Source organism: Bufo bufo, chromosome 2 (genome assembly GCF_905171765.1).
Source record: "Bufo bufo chromosome 2, aBufBuf1.1, whole genome shotgun sequence".
NCBI classification, from domain to species: Eukaryota; Metazoa; Chordata; class Amphibia; order Anura; family Bufonidae; genus Bufo; species Bufo bufo.
This window is the reverse complement of record NC_053390.1, coordinates 21,279,049-21,305,999: the sequence shown is the minus strand read 5'-3', so window position 1 is coordinate 21,305,999 and position 26,951 is coordinate 21,279,049. Positions and strand designations below refer to the sequence as shown.

Genomic DNA, 26,951 nt, shown 5'->3' with positions numbered 1-26,951 from the left:
CTATGCCTGGAGTACTCTGTAGATTCAGAAAGTATCCCATAGCGGTCATGTGTGATGTTGAAAAGATGTTCCACCAGTTTCATGTGAAGAATAAAGATAGACATTTCCTGAGGCTGCTATGGTGGAAGGATGGAGATACAGATTCAGAGCCAGTAGAATACAGAATGAACATACACTTGTTTGGAGCAGCATCATCTCCAGGTTGCGCCAATTATGGTATGAAGTACCTGGCTAATCAGAATGAAAAGGATTGCCCATCAGCAGCAAATTTTCTAAAGAAAAAAACTTTTATGTAAATGATGGTCTTATAAGTCTAGAGTCCACAGAATCTGCAATCAAACTAGTGAAAGAAAGACAAGAGTTATGTGCAAGAGGAAACCTGTGCCTTCACAAATTCATCTCAAACAATAGAGAGGTACTGGAATCCATCAGTGACTCTGAACGTGCAGCAACAATGAAGAATGTAGATCTCAATTATAATCATCTTCCAGTTCAGAATGTACTTGGATTGGGATGGAATGTAGAGAATTACAAGTTGTTCTTCTTTGAAGTATCTATTGAAGAGAAAGTTGCAACTAGACGAACCATTCTTTCCGCAGTGACTTCTATATTTGATACATTGGGATTCTTGGCCCCAGTAATCCTCAGAGCAAAAGAAATACTACAAGAATTATGCAGACAGAAGTTGGGATGGGACGAGCCCATACCTGAAAATTTGAGGCCAAGGTGGGAGAGTTGGATAAGAGACTTGCAAAATTTGAGAGAAGTTCAGATACCCAGATGTTTTGTACCTCAGGATTTCGGAAAGTACAAGAAAATAGAACTTCATCACTTTTCAGATGCCAGTAGTTATGGTTATAGTCAGTGCTCCTACATCACAGTAATAGGAGAAGAAAAGATACACTGTGCCCTGGTTATGGGGAAGGCCAAAGTTGCACCTGCCAGTATTCAGACAATACCAAGACTTGAACTGACAGCAGCTGTTGTTTCAGCATCAGTAAGCAAGTTTATGAGAGAAGAATAGGAATTCAAAATAGATTCCATATCTTTGTCGTCAACAGAGTTGATAAAAATTTGGGAAATAAATCCGGAACATTGGCATCACATTGACACAAAGCATAACCCAGCAGATCATGACTAGCCAGATGTTCAAAATGGAATAGTCATAAACGTAGTACCTTGAATTCAACGTTTGGCAAAGGGAATCATAAAGAAGGAATTGTTGACTGTAGAAGAATAAATGAAAGCTGAAGAAACTGTTATAAGACTCATTCAACAAAGATTCTACAGTGAAGAGTTGAAGAGACTTAGTCAAGAACCTAAAAGGTTTCAAAACAACCACCCATTGTACAAGCTTAATCTTGTTCTGCAGGATGGTATATTGAAGGTGGGAGGGAGACTGGAAAATCCATCGTTACGTAGCAGAGTGAAGCATCCATCAATTCTACCCAAAAACTCTACCTTCACAAGATTTATTACTGATCACTACCACTAAATATCCTTGCATCAAGGAAGAAGCTTTACCCAAAGCTGCTTGATGGAAGCTGGTTACTGGATTGTGAAAGGAAGCAAAGTTATAGCAAAGTATATAAGTAGGGATGAGCGAACCCGAACTGTATAGTTCGGGTTCGTACCGAATTTTGGGGTGTTCGTGACACCCGAAGCCGAACATTTTCGTAAAAGTCCGGGTTCGGTGTTTGGCGCTTTCTTGGCGCTTTTTGAAAGCCTGCAAAGCAGCCAATCAACAAGCGTCATACTACTTGCCCCAAGAGGACATCACAGCCATGCCTACTATTGGCATGGCTGTGATTGGCCAGTGCAGCATGTGACCCAGCCTCTATTTAAGCTGAAGTCACGTAGCGCCGCACGTCACTCTGCTCTGATCAGTGTAGGGATAGGATGCAGCTGCTGCTGTTAGGGCGAGACTAGGCAGTGATTTACTTACTGAAGTGATTGATGTACAGCTGTGTATCATACAACCTCTGCTATTCAATTGCTCACTGTTTTAAGGCTGCCCAGAGCGTTTTTCAGTCACTTTTTTCTGGGATGATCGGCGGCCATTTTGTGTCTTGTGGTGCGCCAGCACAAGCTGCCACCAAGTCCATTTTTAACCATCAATAGTGTGTTGTTTTTTTTGCTATATCCTACATCAGGGGCTTGGCTGTGCTTGCTATTTTATTGAGGGGTAAAATACAATTGCCAAAATAGCAGTACCCTAAATCTGGTGTTTCAGCTGTGGCTAGCCAATTGTAATACTGTCTGCTGTCTGCCAAAGCACAGTTTTTGTTCTGGGTTGAATACAATTCCCAACTTAGCAATTCCCTAAATAATTGTTTTCTGCTGTATCAGGCCAAGTTTAAATCTATCCATAAAAGGGTATATTAGATTGAAGGTGCGGATAGGGTCATTCTCAATAACTTCAAACGCTACCGTGCATCACCAAGTCTAATTCTGTCCGTAAACGTATACCTGTCATCCACCGCCTGAATACTAGGCCTACAATTTATATTCAGCTAAATCTGTGGTTACTGCTGTGCCTGTATTAGTGTAATACGGTACCTAACTAGATAGCCAGATAGTGTTAGGTGCCTGTAAAAAAAAGGACTGAATTTGAATTCAATACATTGGGCCAAATAATTATGAGGAAAACATCTAGTAAGGGACGCGGACGCGGACATGGTCGTGGTGGTGTTAGTGGACCCTCTGGTGCTGGGAGAGGACGTGGCCGTTCTGCCACAGCCACACGTCCTAGTGTACCAACTACCTCAGGTCCCAGTAGACGCCAGAATTTACAGCGATATTTGGTGGGGCCCAATGCCGTTGGTAAGGCCTGAGCAGGTACAGGCATTAGTCAATTGGGTGGCCGACAGTGGATCCAGCACGTTCACATTATCTCCCACCCAGTCTTCTGCAGAAAGCGCACAGATGGCACCTGAAAACCAAGCCCATCAGTCTGTCACATCACCCCCATGCATATCAGGGAAACTGTCTGAGCCTCAACTTATGCAGCAGTCTCTTATGCTGTTTGAAGACTCTGCTGGCAGGGTTTCCCAAGGGCATCCACCTAGCCCTTCCCCAGCGGTGGAAGACATAGAATGCACTGACGCACAAGCACTTATGTTTCCTGATGATGAGGACATGGGAATACCACCTCAGCACGTCTCTGATGATGAAACACAGGTGCCAACTGCTGCGTCTTTCTGCAGTGTGCAGACTGAACAGGGGGTCAGGGAGGAAGACTGGGTGGAAGACGATGCAGGGGATGATGAGGTCCTAGACCCCACATGGAATGAAGGTCGTGCCACTGACTTTCAGAGTTCGGAGGAAGAGGCAGTGGTGAGACCGAGCCAACAGCGTAGCAAAAGAGGGAGCAGTGGGCAAAAGCAGAACACTCGCCGCCCAGAGAGTCCGCCTGCTACTGGCCACCGCCATCTGGGACCGAGCACCCCAAAGGCAGCTTCAAGGAGTTCCCTGGCGTGGCAGTTCTTCAAACAATGTGCTGACGACAAGACCCGAGTGGTTTGCACGCTGTGCCATCAGAGCCTGGAGCGAGGCATTAACGTTCTGAACCTTAGCACAACCTGCATGACCAGGCATCTGCATGCAAAGCATGAACTGCAGTGGAGTAAACACCTTAAAAACAAGGAACTCACTCAGGCTCCCCCTGCTACCTCTTCTGCTGCTGCCTCTGCCTCTTCCTCCGCCTCTGGAGGAACGTTGGCACCTGCCGCCCAGCAAACAGAGGATGTAGCACCAACACCACCACCTCCGTCACCAAGCATCTCAACCATGTCACACGGCAGCGTTCAGCTCTCCATCTCACAAACATTTGAGAGAAAGCGTAAATTCCCACCTAGCCACCCTCGATCCCTGGCCCTGAATGCCAGCATTTCTAAACTACTGGCCTACGAAATGCTGTCATTCAGGCTGGTGGACACAGACAGCTTCAAACAGCTCATGCCGCTTGCTGTCCCACAGTATGTTGTTCCCAGCCGCCACTACTTCTCCAAGAGAGCCGTGCCTTCCCTGCACAACCAAGTATCCGATAAAATCAAGTGTGCACTGCGCAACGCCATCTGTGGCAAGGTCCACCTAACCACAGATACGTGGACCAGTAAGCACGGCCAGGGACGCTATATCTCCCTAACTGCACACTGGGTAAATGTAGTGGCGGCTGGGCCCCAGGCGGAGAGCAGTTTAGCGCACGTCCTTCCGCCGCCAAGGATCGCAGGGCAACATTCTTTGCCTCCTGTAGCCTCCTCCTCCTACTCCGCTTCCTCCTCCTCTTCTTTCACCTGCTCATCCAGTCAGCCACACACCTTCACCACCAACTTCAGCACAGCCCGGGGTAAACGTCAGCAGGCCATTATGAAACTCATATGTTTGGGGGACAGGCCCCACACCGCGCAGGAGTTGTGGCGGGGTATTGAACAACAGACCGATGAGTGGTTGCTGCCGGTGAGCCTCAAGCCCGGCCTGGTGGTGTGCGATAATGGGCGAAATCTCGTCGCAGCTCTGGGACTAGCCGGTTTGACGCACATCCCTTGCCTGGCACATGTGCTGAATTTGGTGGTGCAGAAGTTCATTCACAACTACCCCGACATGTCAGAGCTGCTGCATAAAGTGCGGTCCGTCTGTGCGCGCTTCCGGCGTTCACATCCTGTCGCTGCTCGCCTGTCTGCGCTACAGCGTAACTTCGGCCTTCCCGCTCACCGCCTCATAAGCGACGTGCCCACCAGGTGGAACTCCACCTTGCACATGCTGGACAGACTGTGCGAGCAGCAGCAGGCCATAGTGGAGTTTCAGCTGCAGCACGCACGGGTCAGTCGCACTGCGGAACAGCACCACTTCACCACCAATGACTGGGCCTCCATGCGAGACCTGTGTGCCCTGTTGCGCTGTTTCGAGTACTCCACCAACATGGCCAGTGGCGATGACGCCGTTATCAGCGTTACAATACCACTTCTAGGTCTTCTTGAGAAAACACTTAGGGCAATGATGGAAGAGGAGATGGCCCAGGAGGAGGAAGAGGGGTCAATTTAGCACTTTCAGGCCAGTCTCTTAGAAGTGACTCAGAGGGAGGTTTTTTGCAACAGCAGAGGCCAGGTACAAATGTGGCCAGACAGGGCCCACTACTGGAGGACGAGGAGGACGAGGATAAGGAGGAGGTGGAGGAGGATGAGGATGAAGCATGTTCACAGCTTGAGCGACTACATGCTGCAGTGCCTGCGCAACGACAGCAGAGTTGCCCACATTTTAACGTGTGCAGACTACTGGGTTGCCACCCTGCTGAATTCCCGGTACAAAGACAATGTGCCCACCTTACTTCCTGCACTGGAGCGTGATAGGAAGATGCGCGAGTACAAGCGCACGTTGGTAGACGCGCTACTGAGAGCATTCCCAAATATTACAGAGGAACAAGTGGAAGCCCAAGGCAAGAGCAGAGGAGGAGCAAGAGGTCGCCAACGCAGCTGTGTCACGGCCAGCTCCTCTGAGGGCAGGGTTAGCATGGCAGAGATGTGGAAAAGTTTTGTCAACACGCCACAGCTAACTGCACCACCACCTGATACGGAACGTGTTAGCAGGAGGCAACATTTCACTAACATGGTGGAACAGTACGTGTGCACACCCCTCCACGTACTGACTGATGGTTCGGCCCCATTCAACTTCTGGGTCTCCAAATTGTCCACGTGGCCAGAGCTAGCCTTTTATGCCTTGGAGGTGCTGGCCTGCCCGGCGGCCAGCGTTTTGTCTGAACGTGTATTCAGCATGGCATGGGGCGTCATTACAGACAAACGCAGCCGCCTGTCTACAGCCAATGTGGACAAGCTAACGTTCATAAAAATGAACCAGGCATGGATCCCACAGGACCTGTCCATCCCTTGTGCAGATTAGACATTTATAACTACCTCCCCTTAACCATATATTCTTGTACTCCAGGGCACTTCCTCATTCAATCCTCTTTTTTCAATTTTACCATTATATTGCGGGGCAACCCAAAGTTGAATGAACCTCTCCTCTGTCTGGGTGCCGGGGCCTAAAAATATCTGACAATGGCCTGTTCCAGTGGTGGGTGACAGGAAGCATGATTCTCTGCTATGACATGAAGCCTGATTCTCTGCTATGGGACCTCTCTCCTCTGTCTGGGTGCCGGGGCCTAAAAATATCTGACAATGGCCTGTTCCAGTGGTGGGTGACATGAAGCATGATTCTCTGCTATGACATGAAGCCTGATTCTCTGCTATGGGACCTCTCTCCAATTGATATTGGTTAATTTTTATTTATTTTATTTTTATTTTTATTCATTTCCCTATCCACATTTGTTTGCAGGGGATTTACCTACATTTTGCTGCCTTTTGCAGCCCTCTAGCCCTTTCCTGGGCTGTTTTACAGCCTTTTTAGTGCCGAAAAGTTTGGGTCCCCATTGACTTCAATGGGGTTCGGGTTCGGGACGAAGTTCGGGTCGAGTTCAGATCCCGAACATTTCCGGGAAGTTCGGCCGAACTTCTCTAACCCGAACATCCAGGTGTTCGCTCAACTCTATATATAAGTAAATGTGTAGTCTGCAGAAAGGCACATAGACCTACCGAAGAGCAAAGAATGGCAGATTTATCGGCAGATCGTGTAAACCCATCATCATCATTTCTTTATTGCGGAATGGATTGCTTTGGCCCATTCATCACCAAACAGAACCGCAAGGAGTACAAGAGATATGGACTAATATTTACAATGTCTGAGTTCCAGAGCGATTCACCTGGAAATGTTAGAAGATATGTCAACTGACGCATTCATCAACGCCTTGAAATGTTTCATATCCATTAGAGGTACCGTCAGACAGCTTAGATCTGACCAAGGATCTAATATTTTTGGAGCAAAGAATGAATTGAAGTAAGCTATAAAAGAGGTTGATAAAGAAAAAGTAACTGAGTATTCGTTAGAAAAACAGTGTGATTTTTATATGAATGCTCCACATGCAAGCCATACAGGAGGAGTTTGGGAAAGACAAATCAGAACTGTAAGAAATGCGTTGTTAAGTTCAGTGTTGAAAAAGAACGTTGGAAGAATAGATGATGCTTCACTTAATGATGCTTCACTTAGGACCCTATTCTATGAAGTAATGTCTATTGTTAACAGTTGTCCACTTGCAGTTGATAACATCAACGATCCAACAAGTTTGGACCCTTTAACTCCTAACCATCTACTTCACCTTAAAGAGGACCTTTCACTAGAATAAAACATCTAAACTAACTATACAGACATGGAGAGCGGCGCCCAGGGATCCCCCTGCACTTACTGTTATACCTGGGCGCCGCTCCGTTCTCCCGTTATAGCCTCCGGTATCTTCATAGTTAGGCTCCACCCAGGGGAACCTGCCGGCGTCTCCTTCTCCCATGCTGTAGCGCTGGCCAATCGCAGCTCCAGCTCATAACCTGAGAGAAAAAAAAGCCTCTCCTTGGTCATTCCGCTTCCTTTGCAGCCTCCCCCGGTCCACTCCCTGGCCTCTCATCTACTTTAGTCCCCGGCTTTTGCCGGGACTAGGCCGCGTTTTTCTCCGGGCCACTGGTGCTTTATTTAGTCTGAGCCGCCCCTTTCCAGGCGTTGTTTCCCCCCGCTACACTCCTCCCTCAATTTCTTCTCCTGGGGTCCCCCCGGTCTGCCCCGCTGACGGCGCTGCATTTCCGGCCGCCTCATAAATCAAGGCCCCCGTTTTTGAGCCTGCTAGGCCGCGCTCGTCCCGCCCCCTCTTGGTTTCCCGGGCTTCTTCCATTGCACCTCCCGGGAGCGGGAGGGGCCATCTTATCCATCCTATCACGGATAAGCACAGGCCTTTAGCCTGGGATGGGGACAGATCTTTCTCTCTCCTGTGAGAAGAAACCTCCATCTTGCTGGCATCTCTCTTACAGCTCTCCTGGTCACCTCTGCAGCACCTCTTCAGGACACAGCACCTGGGGTCTGGTAGGACAGCCTCTGGCTGGCGTCTTTTTCCCTTTTCCAGTCCCCCTCAGCAATCTGCCTTACCCCTGGGGTCGCCACTTGATTACGTGCGCACGTGGTGGTAAAGGGTTGCCACGCGGTCTGTTTGGCGCAGTAGCTCCTAGGCCCTCTCTTGACGCCCTGACCTACTTCTCGTTAGTCTCTCCTGACTGGGCCTCTTTCCTGTCCCAAGCAACAGTGTATCTACGATGATAGAGTCACTGCTCCGACTGCCTGCCAACAATTGCGGCCACCTCTGCCCTCCCAGGGATCCTTTCGCGGATGGGGCACTCTCTGCTAGGTCCCGCAGATGACCTCTGGTTGTCACAACCATGTCCCGCTCCTCCTCGGCATCCTCTGGTCTCTCCCAGGACAGGTCTGAGGCTGGTGACAACTGCCATTCCATCCGCTGCCTCGGGGGACACCTCTGCTCCGATTTTCTCTCAGAAACAGAGCATCAGGCGGTCTTCCACCATACAGATTCTCTCTGGGTGGTTAAAGACAAATGTCCACTGAGCAACCTCTCCTCTCCAGGGTTGGTATCCCATCTAGTGGACTTTCAGATGGGGCTCCCCTGGCTGCACAGGCAAGTCAGTCTGCCACGTGGTTAGCATGCCGGCACACCTACGTGGTGTCCCAGTACACTATGCTGCCTTATCCGAGCACATAGGTAGAGTACCTATACCATCTCCAGATGGTGCTCCATCTCCAGGGGCTATAGCCATTACACTTGTTCTAATGTGCACCAAGCAGCCACATTGCTCCCTTCATAGGTAGAGTACCTGTACCATCTTCAGACGCTGTAGTCATTACACCTGTCTGGCTCTCTGGTCCCCCATCTCCAGAGGCTGTAGCCATTTCTTATGCCTGGTTCTAGTGTGCACCAAGCAGCCACATTGCTCCCTTTAGAGGTAGAGTTCCTGTACCATCTCCATATTTGCTGTAGCCGTTACACCTCTCTGGTTCTATTGTGCACCATGCAGCCCTATTTCTCCCTTACCAGGAGAGGTATAAAGGCCATCTTCTAATGCGGTATCCATTGCACTTCTCTGGTTCTAGTTCGTACCACCCAGGAATCGCTCCCCTTTGAAGTGGAGTTCCTGTACCTTCTCCAGATGCTGTGCCCTTTACACCTGTCTGGTTTTAAGTCTGCACTACACAGCTGTATGTTTCCCTTATTAGGTAGAGTACCTGTATAGCCTACATATATTGTAGCATTTCCAAATGCTGCAACTATGTTCCACTCTCTTTATAATGAGGTGGTACGGTTCTTTGGACCCTTCTTGAGCCCCTGTCCGGGTAATCCTGCTTGGAGTCCCTGACCCCAATCTTTCTTAGACCATCTAGCTGGCCGCTCCCTTCTGGGGAAGCTACCCATAGCATTTTGACCGCACAGGCTCTGTATGACAGCTGCTTCTTTGGGCCCGGTTTGGTCCTTTTTCCCTCCTGGGTCCTCATAGGTTGTAGCCTTCTTGAGATTCTAACCTCTCTTCCCATCCCCCCAGGTCAAGTACCTGGTACCTAGTTGTTTAGTGCTATGGTTTGCAGTTTACATCGTATTGGTCACTTTTGGGACGGAGCTTTCCCTCATTTGGAGAACTGTTCCTCCTTAGGCTGTTTGGAGTCCTCTCCTCCTACTCCAATACCTCTCAAACCAGTGGGTCTCCACTTGTATTACCAGGGCCTGCGACTGGTTCCGTTTTCCCTGTGACTTTATGTAGCCAGAGATATCTCTGGTCTTACATTTCAAAGCGATATTATGTCTTTCAGAGGCTTGTTCCTAAAAGCCTCCTTTGTATGGTAAGCAGGTCTTTACGTTCCCTTCTCCTGACCATTACCTAAGACCCCCCTCCTCCGGGGGTTGGCTGTTTTCTCTGGCAGGAAGAGGTTTCCACCTTTTCATAGGGTGTTTCTCTTCCCCCCTTCCTTGCGGTGAAAGGAGGCTCGCTCCCTTCACTTGTGAGTCTTTGTTATGATTTTTATCAAGCGTTTAGCCTCCAGTGCTTTTTTGTTTCCTCTCTACCTTGGCCTTTACATGTGGTTGGCCATGGACAGGCCGTGTTTTGGTCTGAGACAACTTTAGGACTGCTTCCGTCCTTTTTCCAAGCATTTTAACTCCTGCCAGGCACCCTCATAGTCTATTTTGTTTTTTTGGGTCTGTCCTCTTGGGGCTTCTCCTCCTGGAGCTTCCTTATACAGTGGGATGCGAAAGTTTGGGCAACCTTGTTAATCGTCATGATTTTCCTGTATAAATCGTTGGTTGTTACGATAAAAAATGTCAGTTGAATATATCATATAGGAGACACACACAGTGATATTTGAGAAGTGAAATTAAGTTTATTGGATTTACAGAAAGTGTGCTATAATTGTTTAAACAAAATTAGGCAGGTTCATAAATTTGGGCACCACAAAAAAGAAATGAAATCAATATTTAGTAGATCCTCCTTTTGCAGAAATTACAGCCTCTAAACACTTCCTGTAGGTTCCAATGAGAGTCTGGATTCTGGTTGAAGGTATTTTGGACCATTCCTCTTTACAAAACATCTTTAGTTCATTCAGGTTTGATGGCTTCCGAACATGGACAGCCTTTTTTAAGTCACACCACAGATTTTCAATTATATTCAGGTCTGGGGACTGAGATGGCCATTCCAGAACGTTGTACTTGTTCCTCTGCATAAATGCCTTAGTGGATTTTGAGCAGTGTTTAGGATCGTTGTCTTGTTGAAAGATCCAGCCCCGGCGCAGCTTCAGCTTTGTCACTGATTCCTGGACATTGGTCTCCAGAATCTGCTGATACTGAGTGGAATCCATGTGTCCCTCAACTTTGACAAGATTCCTAGTCCCTGCACTGGCCACACAGCCCCACAGCATGATGGAACCACCACCATATTTTACTATAGGTAGCAGGTGTTTTTCTTGGAATGCTGTGTTCTTTTTCCTCCAGGCATAACGCCCCTTGTTATGGCCAAATAACTCAATTTTAGTTTCATCAGTCCACAGCACCTTATTCCAAAATGAAGCTGGCTTGTCCAAATGTGCTTTAGCCCACCTCAAGCGGCACTTTTTGTGCTGTGGGCGGAGAAAAGGCTTCCTCTGCATCACTCTCGCATACAGCATCTCCTTGTGTAAAGTGCGCCGAATGGTTGAACGATGCACAGTGACTCCATCTGCAGCAAGATGATGTTGTAGGTCTTTGGTGCTGGTCTGTGGGTTGACTCTGACTGTTCTCACCATTCGTCAATTCTGTCTATCCGAGATTTTTCTTGGTCTGCCACTTTGAGCCTTAACTTGAACTGAGCCTTGAGGTCTTCCATTTCCTCAATATGTTCCTAACTGTGGAAACAGACAGCTGAAATCTCTGAGACAGCTTTCTGCATCCTTCCCCTAAACCATGATAGTGAACAATCTTTGTCTTCAGGTCATTTAAGAGTTGTTTTGAGACCCCCATGTTGCTACTCTTCAGAGAAAATTAAAAGAGGAGGGAAACTTACAATTGACCCCCTTAAATGCTGTTTCTCATAATTGGATTCACCTGTGTATGTAGGTCAGGGGTCACTGAGCTTACCAAGCCAATTTGAGTTCCAATAATTAGTTCTAAAGGTTTTGGAATCAATAAAATGACAACAGTGCCCAAATGTATGCACCTGCCTAATTTTGTTTAAACAATTATAGCACACTTTCTGTAAATCCAATAAACTTCATTTCACTTCTCAAATATCACTGTGTGTGTCTCCTATATGATATATTTAACTGACATTTTTTATCGTAACAACCAACGATTTATACAGGAAAATCATGACGATTAACAAGGTTGCCCAAACTTTCGCATCCCACTGTATATGCAGAGAACTAGGTTGCTTCCAACTTAAGTCTTCCATATGCAGAGCGCTAAGTCGTTACCAACAGATGTTGCTGTGCTACTCTGTTTCCTCAGGGGGAGCCCTGGTTCTTCTAGATCCTTCCTCGGGCTCCCCAGTGCACTCTTGGTCAACTCTTGATTCTCGTGCAGGACATCTGGTCCTGTCCCTTATCCTCCAGTGCTTTATTTTTTCCCACCTTGGGTGGAGCTGGGTGTTTCCCTTTGTTCCTTCTAGCAGGCCTTGTTTCCCAGGCACCTGTTTCCCAGTCCTTGGGATCCTGATGGTCTCCCATTTTTTTTTTTTGGAACCATTTCATGCTAGGGTCTCTCCTAGTCCTGTTGGGTCACATGGTTCCTCTGCACCTGTGCACCCTTCTTTTTGCACGAGATTTCAAACCCACCCTTGAGGACTGCTTTAGGACGTCCTATGGTACTGTGTCCCCAATGCCATTAACAAAAAAATTTGATTTTTGTACTTACCGTAAAATCCGTTTCTCATTCAATCCATTGGGAGACACAGATCCCACCCTCTGTTTTTACTCACTCTCCCTGTCACTGGGCTGCTGTTCTCTTTTCCTTTCCCGGTCCAGGACATGTTGGTTCTTTGCTTTTGTTTCTCTCTCCTACTGCTATTGGTACAAACTGAATAACCTAGTGCTGTGGAGTGGTAGCTGGGCATACTTTGTCCCCCAATGCATTGAACGAAAAACAGATTTTACGGTAAGTACAAAAATCCAATTTTGTGCTCACAGAAGCAGAAAAGATACTATGCCTTTAAGATTCATTTATAGTGTAAGGTAGGCTCAGTGACACAGCAGAAACAACAAAAAGCATAGTGTTAATCTGTTGTTGCTGGGCAGAAGTCTAGACCAATCACAGCCAGCCTCACACACAGTCTGTCTGGGAATTCCCCTAGCAGGAGCTGCTAGAATCATTATTCACCAGAGACAGGAGCTGAACAGACATTCACTCCACTGAGAGCTGTGTTTTTATGGAAGCAGGAGAGGTATTTAAAACAGTTATAGAATGTTCCTGTTGTTAGTATTGTTATTGGAACTATATATTGAACCAGTTATCTGTGTGTTTACTTACAGTTCCACCAATTGCAAAGTACAAATACAAATTGCAAGCTACAGTTGCAAACTGTAAACTACTACAAATACCATACAAACATATTTCGATCCAAATTGCATACAACCATACCAGATCATACTCAACCAATCTGAAAATAGTTACTAACTTCATACCGCCATTTTGTGATATCTTATCAACACGTGTTTTGTACATGGACTGCTGCGGAGACGGCAGTGTTATATATGAAGAAAAGTTGAAGTTAATAAAGAAGTTATTTTCAAGCAATTGATGTGCTCTTTAAACCTACTGTTTCCATAGTACGGCGCTAGAGGAATTACAGAGTAATAGACAGTCTGGTTAGACTATTGTCACGGCTGTATGTGAGCAACTAGAGCATACACAGAAAATAGAGCCACTGACCGGACCCAACCTAGGGAGGATAAAGGGTGACCCCTGTCAGACCCTCAAAGCTTTCCCTACGCTGCTAAGCACATACCCGGATCCTAATGGTGGAACGAGGCATGCCCGCGTACCTAAGACTGATGACCACTGTAACCCCTACAATAGTGGAAGGGGCACGGCCACCGGTGCCCTGCTCAGTATATGGAGGGAACCGTGGTCGCCTCGGATCCGGTCAGAAAACAAACAGATACACTACAATGTCTGCACACTTAGCTGAAGGGGCTGCAGCCGCAGAGAAGACGGATCCAAAGACAGGTGGCAATATCCGGAGTACAGCAGAACACAGGTCCAGTGAAATGATAGCAAACAAGTGAAGATACTCAAGCAAGAGCTACAACTCAAATGAGAAATATAATCCACACTCTACAAAAGGAGGAGGGGTGATTTAAAGACAGAGAAATCAAACATAGGAGAAACAGCTGAGAGGAAGGAAACAGAAAGTAATGACCTCATCCCAGGGGCGGAGAAACAGAGCAGTGAGAACTCCTCCAAGCTCTGGTAGTGACATCATCACAGGGGTGGAGAAACAGAGCTGTGAGAACGTCTCAAAGCTCTGGTAGTGACAACTATACAGTCTGGTTAGACTAAAAGTCAGAGATATCAAAATTCTTCTAATGCCACAGTGCAAAAGGCACTTCATAGTGCTGCGCCTGCAATATGGAGTAAGAGCTATAATTGAAAAAAGGATCGGCTAGCTCCTGAGCTGGTGACGTACAGAGTAGGGAGCATCAGCACTCTGCCCAGAGATACCGGTGAACATGACGTCAGTGGAGCTGAAGAGGATTCCAGAGTGGTGCTCTATCTCTTAATCAGAGACAACTGGAGGAGGAGGACATAAAATGTCATCTATTGATGGCCACAACAGAGGGACAGCTTTTAGGGCAATATATTGTGCTGTCACAGAAAAAAAAATGCACTATAGTAATAGATGCAAACATAAAATATGGACTAAGCCCTCACTCTAATGATAAAATCTGAGACGTAGCCAATATTTATTTTGATCAAAACACATCTGTGCCCACCTACCCAGCGCCAAGGTGGTCTCAGTATAGGCAGGTCCTACGCTAAACCTACCTATGCCGTTATACATTTATGTTCAGTGCGCAGACCCCGCACATATAGTGTGTTGCTCCTAGTTACCTCTGTGTGCATCAGCAGCCAATGAGAGGAGGAGCACACACACCTGTATGTACCACCTTAATCAAGGTCGCTTCTCAGATAGGTGGGGCAAAAGTGCACATGAATACTACTCCCAGAGTAGGAGCGCATTCACACCTTAAGGTGGCACTACTTCAGGACAAATTAAACAAATTACACAACTATACAACACACTATATGTGCAGGGTCTGCGCACCTGAACATAAATGCATAACGGCATAGGTAGGTTTAGCGTAGGACTTGCCTAAACTGAGACCACCTTGGCACTGGGTAGGTGGGCACAGATGTGTTTTGATCAAAATATATTGGCTAAGAGTCTCAGATTTTATCATTAGAGTGAGGGCTTAGTCCATATGTTATGTTTGCATCTATTACTATAGTGCATTATTTTCTGTGACTTTATAAATGTAGCCATGCACATCCGCATATTTACTATCATATCGTGCAGGATGTTCTGTATCTTTTTTCTGTGATTTGATCAATATATTGTGCTGTTCTGTGGTATATGGTTCTGATGGGACGGTATTTTGCGCTATGGTACTGCTGACCCCGCCTATTTGTGTTGCCTCATCTTTTGTCAATTTGGACCCTCCTACAACATGGGGCCACGTTTAGGATTTTTTTCCAGGGCCACTTTAAGCTTCCAGTCCATCCCACAGTATATACTACAACACCCCACAGCATGCAGTATATAGTATATAACAACACACAGTATGCAGTATATAACAACACACAGTATGCAGTATATGTAACGCCCCAAAGTGGCATTACTACCTTTGCACACCGCTACTATCTCTAATGGTCCAATATCATGTCATCTTGTGTATTTATTTCAGGTCCAAACACTGTGCATTTCCTATTTTGAAACTGTTTATGTTGACGTGTAATGTACCTGGTTCAACAGTAGGTGGCAGCAAGCATAACAGAGCTACAGTTAGAGAGAATGGAACCCTTCTTTTCATTCTAACTCTCCCTCTAAGGAAGGGAGGGGACTAGTTAGTTAGAAGTCAGTCTAGCTTACTCCATGGGCTGGGCATGTCGCCGTTGGACGTGCTCCAGCTAAGCAAAGCAAGCCAGCTAGAGCACCTTTAGTTTTTTCCTGGAGAAATCTAGAGACAGACAAGACTACAAAGTGAAGTACAGCATAAAGAAGAAGCTGAGATGTATAGCCAGCGAGCAACAGATGTAGCAGAGAGTTTGCCTGCCACCGTTGCAATGCTAAAGTCTGCTGGGACCAAGACAAAGTCTGCCAACCGTTTGGAGAAACGTTTATGCAAAGTAAAGCTGTTATTGAACTTCATCACAAGGTCTGGACTAAATTTATTCTTCATCCCCAAGTTAAAGAGGACCTTTCATTGGTCCAAATATTATAAACTAAATATCAGGATAGGTAGGGGATAGTGCAGGGATCTAACTGAACTTACTATTTTTCCTGGGCAGCGCTCCATTTGCCCTCTGCGACCCCCATTGTATTCGCATACTTCGATTCTCCTCCTTGCTCCCCGATGTCACAAAGCCAGAGCACTGTAATCTTGCGATGCTCGAGCTAGCGCATGCACAGCGTCAGCATAGTGTTCCTTCCCTGTGCTGGCATCAGACTCAGGAAATGAACTGCGCATGCTCTAGCTCAGAGGATGATGCCGGGCGGTGCTGGGCTCCTTCACAGTGGGTGTGGATGGGCTCAGATTCAGAGAACGCTGGACTCATCTCTCAAGCGTGGAGGAGACCGGACTGATCTAAGGTTAATTTACATATCTATAAAATCGTTTTTTTTTACACAATAAAAGCACAGAAAGCTATGGGGACTGGATATTGCGGATGTGCTAGCGGCGATCTAGCAGCCCATGTCCTCAGCTCTATACCCAAAATCCAGGTGACAAGTTCCCTTTAAGTCCTCTCTTCCTTTTGTACTTTGTTTTATTTCCCTTCCCTGCTGGCATTAGTCCTGAGGGGCTCTCCTATTCTTTCATCTGGGAAGGAATAAGCCATCCGTGTCCTTTCCCTATCTGCAGGGCCCAGTTAGGGTGAGATTAGGCTTAGGTTCCGGCGTATGAATATCCCTAATATTGAGGTTTATTCATACTGTTAGCAGTCAGAGCACGGATTAGGGACTAGGTGGTGACCATTCCCCGTTCTCTAGTTTCCAGGCCTAGTAACTTTCCCCTCCCCCTTCCTCCTGTGTTCGGTGTGGAGTGTTTTCCGCACACTGCACCGTGACAATGACACCCCACAGTGTGCAGTATATACTATATACCACCCAACAGTGTGCAGTATATAGTATATGACACCTTACAGTATGCAGTATATGGTATATAACACCCCACAGTGTGCAGTATATAGTATATACCACCCAACAGTGTGCAGTATATAGTATATGACAGCTTACAGTATGCAGTATATAGTATATAACACCCCACAGTATACAGTATATAACCCCCCACAGTGTGCAGTATATAGTATATAACACCTCACAGTACATACTATATAACACCCCACAGAGTACAGTATATAGTACCCCACAGTATGTAGTATATAACATCCCACAATATGCAGTATATAACACCCCACAGTATACAGTATATAACACCCCACAGTATACAGTATATAACACCCCACAGTATACAGTATATAACACCCCACAGTATATAACACCCCACAGTATACAGTATATAACACCCCACAATATACAGTATATAGTATATAACACATCACAGTATATAGTATAACACTCCACAGAGTACAGTATATAGTACCCCACAGTATGTAGTATATAACATCCCACAGTATGCAGTATATACCACCCCACAGTATACAGTATATAACACCCCACAGTATACAGTATATATTATATAACACATCACAGTATATAGTATAACACTCCACAGAGTACAGTATATAGTACCCCACAGTATGTAGTATATAACATCCCACAGTATGCAGTATATAGTATATAACACCCCACAGTATATACTATATAACACCCCAAAGTATACAGTATATAGCAGGGCTCGACAAATCCCAGGCGCCAGGTCGCCATGGCGACCAGGAATTTGGTCCTGGCGCTTGGGTATTTGTCAGCCCGTTTTCAAAGATGCGCTCTCGGCGCGCACCATGGTTTCCTGAGCCGGCACAGTGGAGAAGGAGAGGAGTCCCTCCGTCCCCACTGTGCGCGGCTGCCGCTGACCACAATGAGAACAGAGTAGGAGGAGGAGGGGAGGGACTGTGGCCACTGCACCACCAAGGAATGCCTGAATACCAATGTGCTGGCCATATCCCGGCCCCTATGACTGCACGCTGGGATCCGCACGATTAACCCCTCAGTTGAAGGGTTAATCGCGCGGATCACAGCGTCCTGTCAGAGGTCGGGTGCCGGGAATGTTTGTCTGCATTGGTGGCAGTGGGCAGTTCCGATCAGAGTTCCAGCAGTGTAATGCTGGGGCTCCGTTCGGTTACCATGGCAGCCAGGAGTCACGCTACTGAAGTCCTGGCTGCGATGGTATGTTAGTGAGCAGCATTATACTCACGTGCGCCGTGGCCGACGGGCACTCCTTCTTCTGTCTGTGCGGCTCATTGCTAATGCTTATAGCATTAGCAATGCGCCGCACAGACCTATGAGAAGAAGGAGCTCCTGGCGATCACGGCGCACGTGAGTATAATGCTGCTCACTAACATACCATCACAGCCAGGACTTCAGTAGCGTCCTGGCTGCCATGGTAACCGATCGGAGCCCCAGTATTACACTGCTGGGACTCCAATCGGAACTGCCCACTGCCACCAATGATGGGATGGGGGGGGGGGGGGGGGACCCTGTGGCCATTGCCACCAATGATTAATACTGGGGAGGGAGGGGGGTGGGTTTGTTACCAGACGGGGCTGATAAGAGGGAGAGGCTGGAGGGGCTGATCAGAGGGGGGGGGGGGGGCTGATCAGAGGCTGGAGGGGCTGATCAGAGACTGGAGGGGCTGATCAGAGGCTGGAGGGGCTGATCAGAGGCTGGGGGGCACATGATAGGCTGGCTGCCATGGTCAGCTCCCTGCTGTTGTGTGCACAAAGCACAGGGCAGCAGGAAGAGTGTAAAGTCCTATTCACCCTAATAGATCTCTATTAGGGTGAATATGACAAGGGTTCTAGCCCTTAAGGAGGCTAATAGTTATTAAATAAAAAGTAAAAAAAAAAAAAAAAAGTTTAAACACCCCCCCCCCCAAATATAGAAAACAATATATCGCAATATAGATTTTATGATGCGGCTCCGCCTGGCTCCTAACTTTTTTTAGCTGGCTCCTAGATTCCAAGGAAATTTGTCAAGCCCTGGTATATAGTATATAACACCCCACAGTATGCATCATATAGTATATAACCCCCACAGTATACAGTATATAACCCCCCACAGTATATAGTATACAACCCCCACAGTATACAGTATATAACCCCCCACAGTATACAGTATATAACATCCCACAGTATGCAGTATATAGTACATAACACCCCACAGTATATAGTGTATAACCCCCAGTGTGCAGTATATAGTATATAACACCTTATAGTATGCAGTATATGGTATATAACACCCCACAGTATATAGTATATAACCCCCCACAGTGTGCAGTATATAGTATATAACACCTCACAGTATGCAGTATATAGTATATAACATCCCATAGTATGCAGTATATAACACCCCACAGTATGCAGTATATAGTATATAACACCCCACAGTATGCAGTATATAGTATATAACACCCCACAGTATGCAGTATATAATACCTCACAGTATGCAGTATATAGTATATAACATCCCATAGTATGCAGTATATAGTATATAATACCCCACAGTACGCAGTATATAGTATATAATACCCCACAGTACGCAGTATATAGTATATAATACCCCACAGTACGCAGTATATAACACCCCACAGTATGCAGTATATAGTATATAACACCTCACAGTATGCAGTATATAGTATATAACACCTCACAGTATGCAGTATATAGTATATAACACCTCACAGTATGCAGTATATAGTTTATGACACCTCACAGTATATGGTATATAACACCTCACAGAGTACAGTATATAGTACCCCAAAGTATGTACTATATAGTATATAACACCCCACAGTATGCAGTATATAGTATATAACACCCCACAGTGTGCAGTATATAGTATATAACACCCCACAGAATGCAGTATATAGTATATAACACCCCACAGTATGCAGTATATAGTATATAACATCCCACAGTATGCAGTATATAGTATATAACACCCCAGTATGCAGTATATAACACCCCACAGTATGCAGTATATAGTATATAACACCCCACAGTATACAGTATATAGTATTTCCCTTACGTTCTAACCAGCAGCACATGTGGGGGTTTATCCGCCCCAGTGAAACTGGTAGGACAGATGGAATATTTAATGAAGTCAAGTAATCAAGTAAATTAACGCCCCCATTACCTCACTGAAAGGGTCTTTCTTCTGCACCCTGCTTTCCCTTCGGACGTCCGGAGAGTATATTTCAAAGAGACACAGATACACGCTTCTAGTGTCACTACAAATAACTCTGGTTTTACCTGTGTTCTCTCAGTCTTATATACATTAATTCTAACAATCATTAACAGGTGCGGTTTACATAGACAAGGCTGCTGAGTACAAACAATTCCCTATATCGGCTATTGCAAACATACTTGTCTGATGTCCTTGGTACAGATCAAATAACATTTCTTTATAAAACTCCTCACTACATAGCAAATGGCTTGCTTCATTTAACCCTCACTCACTATAAGAGGCCAAACCCCCCCATACAACAGTGGGTTTTTTTTCTGTCCTTTAGACTGCAAGACAGATGGGGGCAACCATTTGGCTGCCTTATAGTTTCTATTTCTCTAACCTTTGTCTCTCTTTCAGGGCATGCTCGTCTCTCCCGGAGCTTGTGTGTATTCAGCCTCCAGTCACCTGCTGCTCTGTGTGGAGCTGGTGCTCCCTCTAGTGGTTATTATGTGTATAGCAAACTGTAGTTAAAGTTTGTTCAATCCCCTCGCATATGATGTCACTTCCGGGGGCGGGGCTTAGCCAAATCTGTCGCCAAATTGTATTATAAAAGGATTGTTCATTCATTATGGCTTACTTTTTTCGCAGATAATGTCTTCTGCCGGTGATGGTGATCGGACTGGGCGCAAAGCAACATCCAAGCGCAGACATCTGGCGTGTAGGGATTGTGACACCCCACTAGCAGACACCTATGAATTTAATAGGTGTCCTTCTTGCCATCCTCCTCCTCTGCCTAATATGGAGCCTACTATAGGAGGTAGTAGTCTGGGTAAAGGACTTTGTGGAGTCCTCAATGAACACCCTAAAGGATTCCTTGTTCTCCAGAAGATCCCGTGCCCAATCTCCTCAGAGGTCTACTCCCATGCAGGAGGAAGCCTATCATACACCATGGACGAAGTCCATTTCTCCGAGTCTAGCGGGGAGGAAGAAGAGGCCGTAAGGTACTTCTTTCCTATAGAGAAGACCCAGAGACCTGCTGCTGCTGCTGCATCTGTGGCTATATCCTCTACGGAGGTAGGCGTCTTCCTTCAAAGACGCCTCCGGCAGGTGTAGTCGGATATCGGCTCTGACATATCCCGTGATGACATCCTGGCGCAGTTAAAGTCCATTCTACTTGCCGTGGATTTTCTGTGTGACTCCGGCACACAGCAGTTAAAGTTAGCCTCTAAGGCTATGGCCCTTTCTTCAGCGGGTAGGAGGCCATTATTGCTAAAACCTTGGTGGCAGATAATGCCTCCAAGTAAAATTTATGCAGCCTCCCTTACGAGCCAGGAAGGCTTTTTTGGGGCCGAACTGGACCGCATTATGGAAGGTAAATGCCTCCCTCAAACCCCTAGGGGTAGGCAGGGTAGAGGGTCCAGATCCTTTCAGGGCCAATCCAGGCCTCAGCGAGGCTGTGGGTCCAAGAAGGGAGAATCATACAGTTCCAGTGGGAACAAAAACAATAAGTCAAACTAGTGATGGCCCTCGCCTTCCGCCAGATCCAGTCATAAATTTGACTCCTATTCTTTCAGACCTCCCAGTCGGAGGCCGTTTAACTTTTTTTCTAAATACCTAGACAGAGTTTGTTCCAGATCCCTGGGTCCTGAATATAATAAGGACAGGGTACAGGATAGAATTTCTTTCTGTTCCCCCTGAAAAATTTATTTTGAGAAGCAAGCGGTGTTGGAGGAGTCTATACTGGAATACAGGCGGAAAGGGGCCTTGGAGGAGGTTCCTCCAGAAGACATTGAGTCCGGCGTTTATTTGCCAGTTTTTCTTGTTCCCAATGCCACAGGAGGTTGGCGCATGATCATCTCCGCTACCTCAACCGATTCATAAAGAAGAGGCGGTTCCGGATAGAGTCCATCAAATCGGTAATCAGCATCCTAAGCCCTGGGGACCTGATGGTTACACTGGATCTAAAGGATGCCTATCTTCACATCCCTGTGTGCCAGGCCCACAGGAAGTATCTACGAGTGACAGTGAGTCTCAGGGGGACGGTGAAACATTTTCAGTTTGCCGCTCTTCCCTTTGGCATCACAACCGCCCCATATATCTTTACCAAGGTGGTAATAGCTGTAGTAGCTCCCTTCAGATTGAGAGGCCTGGAGATCATTCCATATCTGGACGATTGGCTCCTAAAAGATCACTTGGTAGAGACTTTTCATCTTCATCTTCTGCAGGCTCAGTCCTTCCTCCAGCGTTTGTGCTGGATTATCAATTGGCAGAAGTCAAAGATTTTTCACTCCACTACCAGGAGATTTCTAGGGTTCATAATAGATTCTGCCAACATGACACTCTCCCTTTATCCGGAAAGGAAGTTGTGCATTTCCAAGACTGCAGATCAACTCATGGTTCCCCGCCGGGTAACTATCAGAGTATTGATGAGGATGTTAGGCCTAATGTCAGCAGCCGTGGATGCGGTTCCTTGGGCCTTGTGGCATATTCACCCTCTTCAAGTGGAAGTTCTGAGTCTATGGGATCGAACTCCCAGAGGGCTAGAGACAAAGTGCTCCCTGTCATCGCAAGCCCGTCGCTCGCTGAAGTGGTTGAAGCAGGTCAAAGATGGGAGGTCCTTGATCCAAACTTGTTGGATCCTGTTGACAACAGATGCATCCCTTCTAGGCTGGGGTGCCCATCTAGAGGAACGTCAAGTTCAAGGATACTGGAGCCCTCAGGAGCGTTTGATGTCATCCAATCTGAGAGAACTCGGAGCAATCCGTATGGCTCTCTTTCATTTTTTCCCCCTTTGTGTCTTGGGCAGAGCAGAATCTTTCCCACCTCTCAGCAGTCCACATTCGGGGGCCCAGACATAGATCTCATGGCGACAAGATTCAATGCCAAAGTGGAAACGTTCTGTTCCCTGTATCGGGAGGACAATTCCTTGGCAGTAGACACTCTGTCAATTTCATGGGAGTTCAGGCTGGCCTACATCTTTCCTTCGCCATGATACCCAAGGTATTGATGAAGATTCGGCAGGACTAAGCCTCAGTAATAGCCATGATTCTATTCTGGCCCAGGAGGTCTTGGTTTACCCTGCTCATGCAGATGAGCCGAGGGCAATATTTGAAGCTTCCCCCAATGCAAAAACTGGTGTCCCGGGGCACTCAGCTCTGCCTGGATCCATCCAGACTCAATCTGACAGCCTGGAGATTGATGAGCCCCTTCTAGAGCCTGAAGGGCTATCAGCAGCGGTCTTCAGAACGATGTCTCATTCCAGAGATCCTGCAAGTCTGCGACAGTCAAGGCCTACGCCAGGGTGAAGCGTATTTTACTTCTATGGTGTGCATCTTATCAAATAGCATCTCAAGATCCTCCAGTATCTGCTATTCTCCAGTTCATGCAGGATGGACTAGATAAGGGTCTCCGCCCTTCTACACTCAAGGTACAGATCTCAGCTCTGTCCTCTGCCTTTGGCAGATCTTTACATCAAGACCCTCTGATTAAGAGGTTCCCTAAAGAAGCCGTACGTCTTAAGCCTAGCACTTTAAGACCTATAACGCAGTGGGATCTCTCCGTGGTGCTTAAAGGATTGAGTGGCCCTCCCTTTGGACCCCTGGAAGAAGTGGACTTTACGTTTTTATCTATGAAGGTAACCTTTTTGTTGGCCGTAACTTCGGCCAAACGCATTTCAGAGCTTCAGGCCTTTTCGGGGTATGAGCCATACACTTTATTTTTGCCAGATAGAGTCCCTTTACCTTTCTTACCCACCTTTTTGCCTAAGGTGCCCTCTGTGCACAACATTAATCAAGTTGTGTCTTTGCCTGTTATGTTCCTCTTCTTCCTGTCCAGAAGAAAGTTCCCTCCATACTCTGGATATGGCCAGATGTTTGAGAATCTACATTGAGAATCTACATTGAGAGATCCCGGGAGTTCAGAAGGTCAGAGAATCTTTCTTATCCTGTTCTTTGGCAAGAATAGATGGAAGATGGCCTCTAAGCCTACTCTAAGTAGATGGGTCAGAGAGGCCATCAGAGAATCTTTTGCTTCCCAAAATAGACCTCCTCCTGCCTTTGTCACTGCTCACTCCACCCGAGCAGTCTCTACTAGTTGGGCCAAAAGGTCTCTTATTCCTCTGGAACAGATCTGTTCCACGGCCTCCTGGAGTTCACATTCTACCTTTGTGAATCATTATAGACTCAACCTCAGGGGTTCAGAAGACACTGCCTTTGGGCGGTCTGTCTTGAATTCCATTCAGCATTGATGTCCCTACCTCTTAGGTTAACTTATTGCCAAGTCTCCACATGTGCTGCTGGTTAGGACGTAAGGGAAGCGTTAATTTCTTAACGATAATTTGTTTTCCCTTAGTCCTAACAGCAGCACACAAGTATGGGGGGTTTGGCCTCTTATAGTGAGGCGATAATTTACTTGATTACTAGACTTCATTAAATATTCTGTCTGTCCAACCAGTTTCACTGGGGCGGATAAACCCCCACATGTGCTGCTGTTAGGACTAAGGTAAAACAAAATGATAATAAAGAATACTCAGGGTCAGGAAGTCGGTAGTCGTGGCCCAGTGTATAATGACTCAGAGGTGTCTTTAAATGTAAATATTGAGCTGAGTGTACCTTATTGTAGTTATTTTAAAACATAGCTTTTAATTTATCGATATTTAGAATATTGTGACACTTATACTAAAACAATGCTAGTGTTACACTGCTTTCTTGGAAGAATGTCTGGTATAGCAAGCAGCTCTAGTCTATTCGCTCAAACGGCTTGTTTTTGAAGGGGTCATTTTCAAAACAGAGTATCAGCGGGTTACTCGGCCTAGGTTCTATCCCTGCATAAACTAGTCGTGGTGAGTTGGGAGAACCCTAACAGGCTGTATTCCGGGCACCCACCCTTAGAAGGACGACCCACAGCCGCTGGAACCTCGGATCTATTGCTGCAAATCCCTGACAATATGTTCTTCCTCTGAACTGTCCGACGCGTTTCACCACTAGGAGTAGTGGTTCTTCAGGGACACAAAAGAAAAACGCCGGGGCGCCTGGTGCAGTGGCAGCGCTCCCGCACGTATTATAGAGGCAGTGGCAACCAGATAATACAAAAGTGTCTCCTTTTATGGCGTCTCAACCCCGCCCATCTGTCTGATTAGCCTATGGGTATTTACTGAGCGCTTGTTCAAGCCACCCCCCCCCCCCCTGCAGCGTCATATTATCCAAGACAAAGCGCACACTGATTGGGCCACTATCTTGTATCTTGCCCAACCAGCGGCGCCTCATCCAAACCCGGAAGTGACGTTGGTGGGTGGTGGCTAGGTTGCTATGGGTATCTAACACCGCGTCCCCGGCAGGTCCTGGCAGCTTAAATGTAAAACACATTCAATTCCTGTGTCTGCAGACACAAGTATTGCGATGAGCAATCGATTGCAATTCCAGCGTTCACTAGCGGGTCTCACATACAAACAATTAAATCATAGATTTTGGAGGAACTTTATACCATACAAGGCTTAAGGTCCTTGCAGGTCAAAGTGTATTTAGACCATGCAAGATTTCAGGTCCTTGCAGGTCACAGGTGCAACTCTTGAATGTATGTAGGCTTATTTGTTACCAGTCCATGAAATGTATTTGAAAGGTAGCATATGTTGTCAAATAAGCATTATGCTATTGCCACTTGAATAGTGGATACAAATTATGGAGTATTTTGAGACCAAATTAGATCAAAATATCCCATCTAGACACTGGCGACTTACAGTTGCAAGAAAAAGTATGTGAACCCTATGGAATGATATGGATTTCTGCATAAATTGGTCATAAAATGTGATCTGATCTTCATCTAAGTAACAACAATAGACAATCACAGTCTGCTTAAACTAATAACACACAAAGGATTTAATGTTACCATGTTTTTATTGAACACACCATGTAAACATTCAAAGTGCAGGTGGAAAAAGTATGTGAACCCCTAGACTAATGTCATTTCCAAGAGCTAATTGGAGTGAGATGTCAGCCAACTGGAGTCCAATCAATGAGATGAGATTGGAGGTGTTGGTTACAGCTGCCCTGCCCTATAAAAAACACACACCAGTTCTGGGTTTGCTTTTCACAAGAAGCATTGCGTGATGTGAATGATGCCTCGCACAAAAGAGCTCTCAGAAGACCTACGATTAAGAATTGTTGACTTGCATAAAGCTGGAAAGGGTTATAAAAGTATCTCCAAAAGCCATGCTGTTCATCAGTCCATGGTAAGACAAATTGTCTATAAATGGAGAAAGTTCAGCACTGCTGCTACTCTCCCTAGGAGTGGCCGTCCTGTAAAGATGACTGCAAGAGCACAGCGCAGACTGCTCAATGAGTGTCAGCTAACGACTTACAAAAGTCTCTGGCATATGCTAACATCCCTGTTAGCGAATCTACGATACGTAAAACACTAAACAAGAATGGATTTCATGGGAGGATACCACAGAGGAAGCCACTGCTGTCCCAAAAAGAAATTGCTGCATGTTTACAGTTTGCACAAGAGCACCTGGATGTTCCACAGCAGTACTGGCAAAATATTCTGTGGACAGATGAAACCAAAGTTGAGTTGTTTGGAAGAAACACACAACACTATGTGTGGAGAAAAAGATGCACAGCACACCAACATCCAAACCTCATCCCAACTGTGAAGTATGGTGGTGGGGGCATCATGGTTTGGGGCTGCTTTGCTGCGTCAGGGCCTGGACGGATTGCTATCATCAAAGGAAAAATGAATTCCCAAGTTTATCAAGACATTTTGCAGGAGAACTTAAGGCCATCTGTCCACCAGCTGAAGCTCAACAGAAGATGGGTGTTGCAACCAGACAACGACCCAAAGCATAGAAGTAAATCAACAACAGAATGGCTTAAACAGAAGAAAATACACCTTCTGTAGTGGTCTAGTCAGAGTCCTGACCTCAACCCGATT

At 46.3% G+C, this 26,951-nt stretch overlaps 1 long non-coding RNA gene across 1 annotated transcript in view; it reads right to left on the bottom strand.

Annotated features, from left to right (window-relative positions):
- Positions 1 to 20,092, bottom strand: part of LOC120991199 — a 36,510-nt gene extending 16,418 nt beyond the window's left edge. Inside the window, exon 1 of the long non-coding RNA XR_005776551.1 lies at positions 19,992 to 20,092. This is a non-coding gene — a long non-coding RNA (uncharacterized LOC120991199). The remainder of the gene's footprint in view (positions 1 to 19,991) is intronic.
- Between the last annotated feature and the right edge of the window lie 6,859 nt (positions 20,093 to 26,951).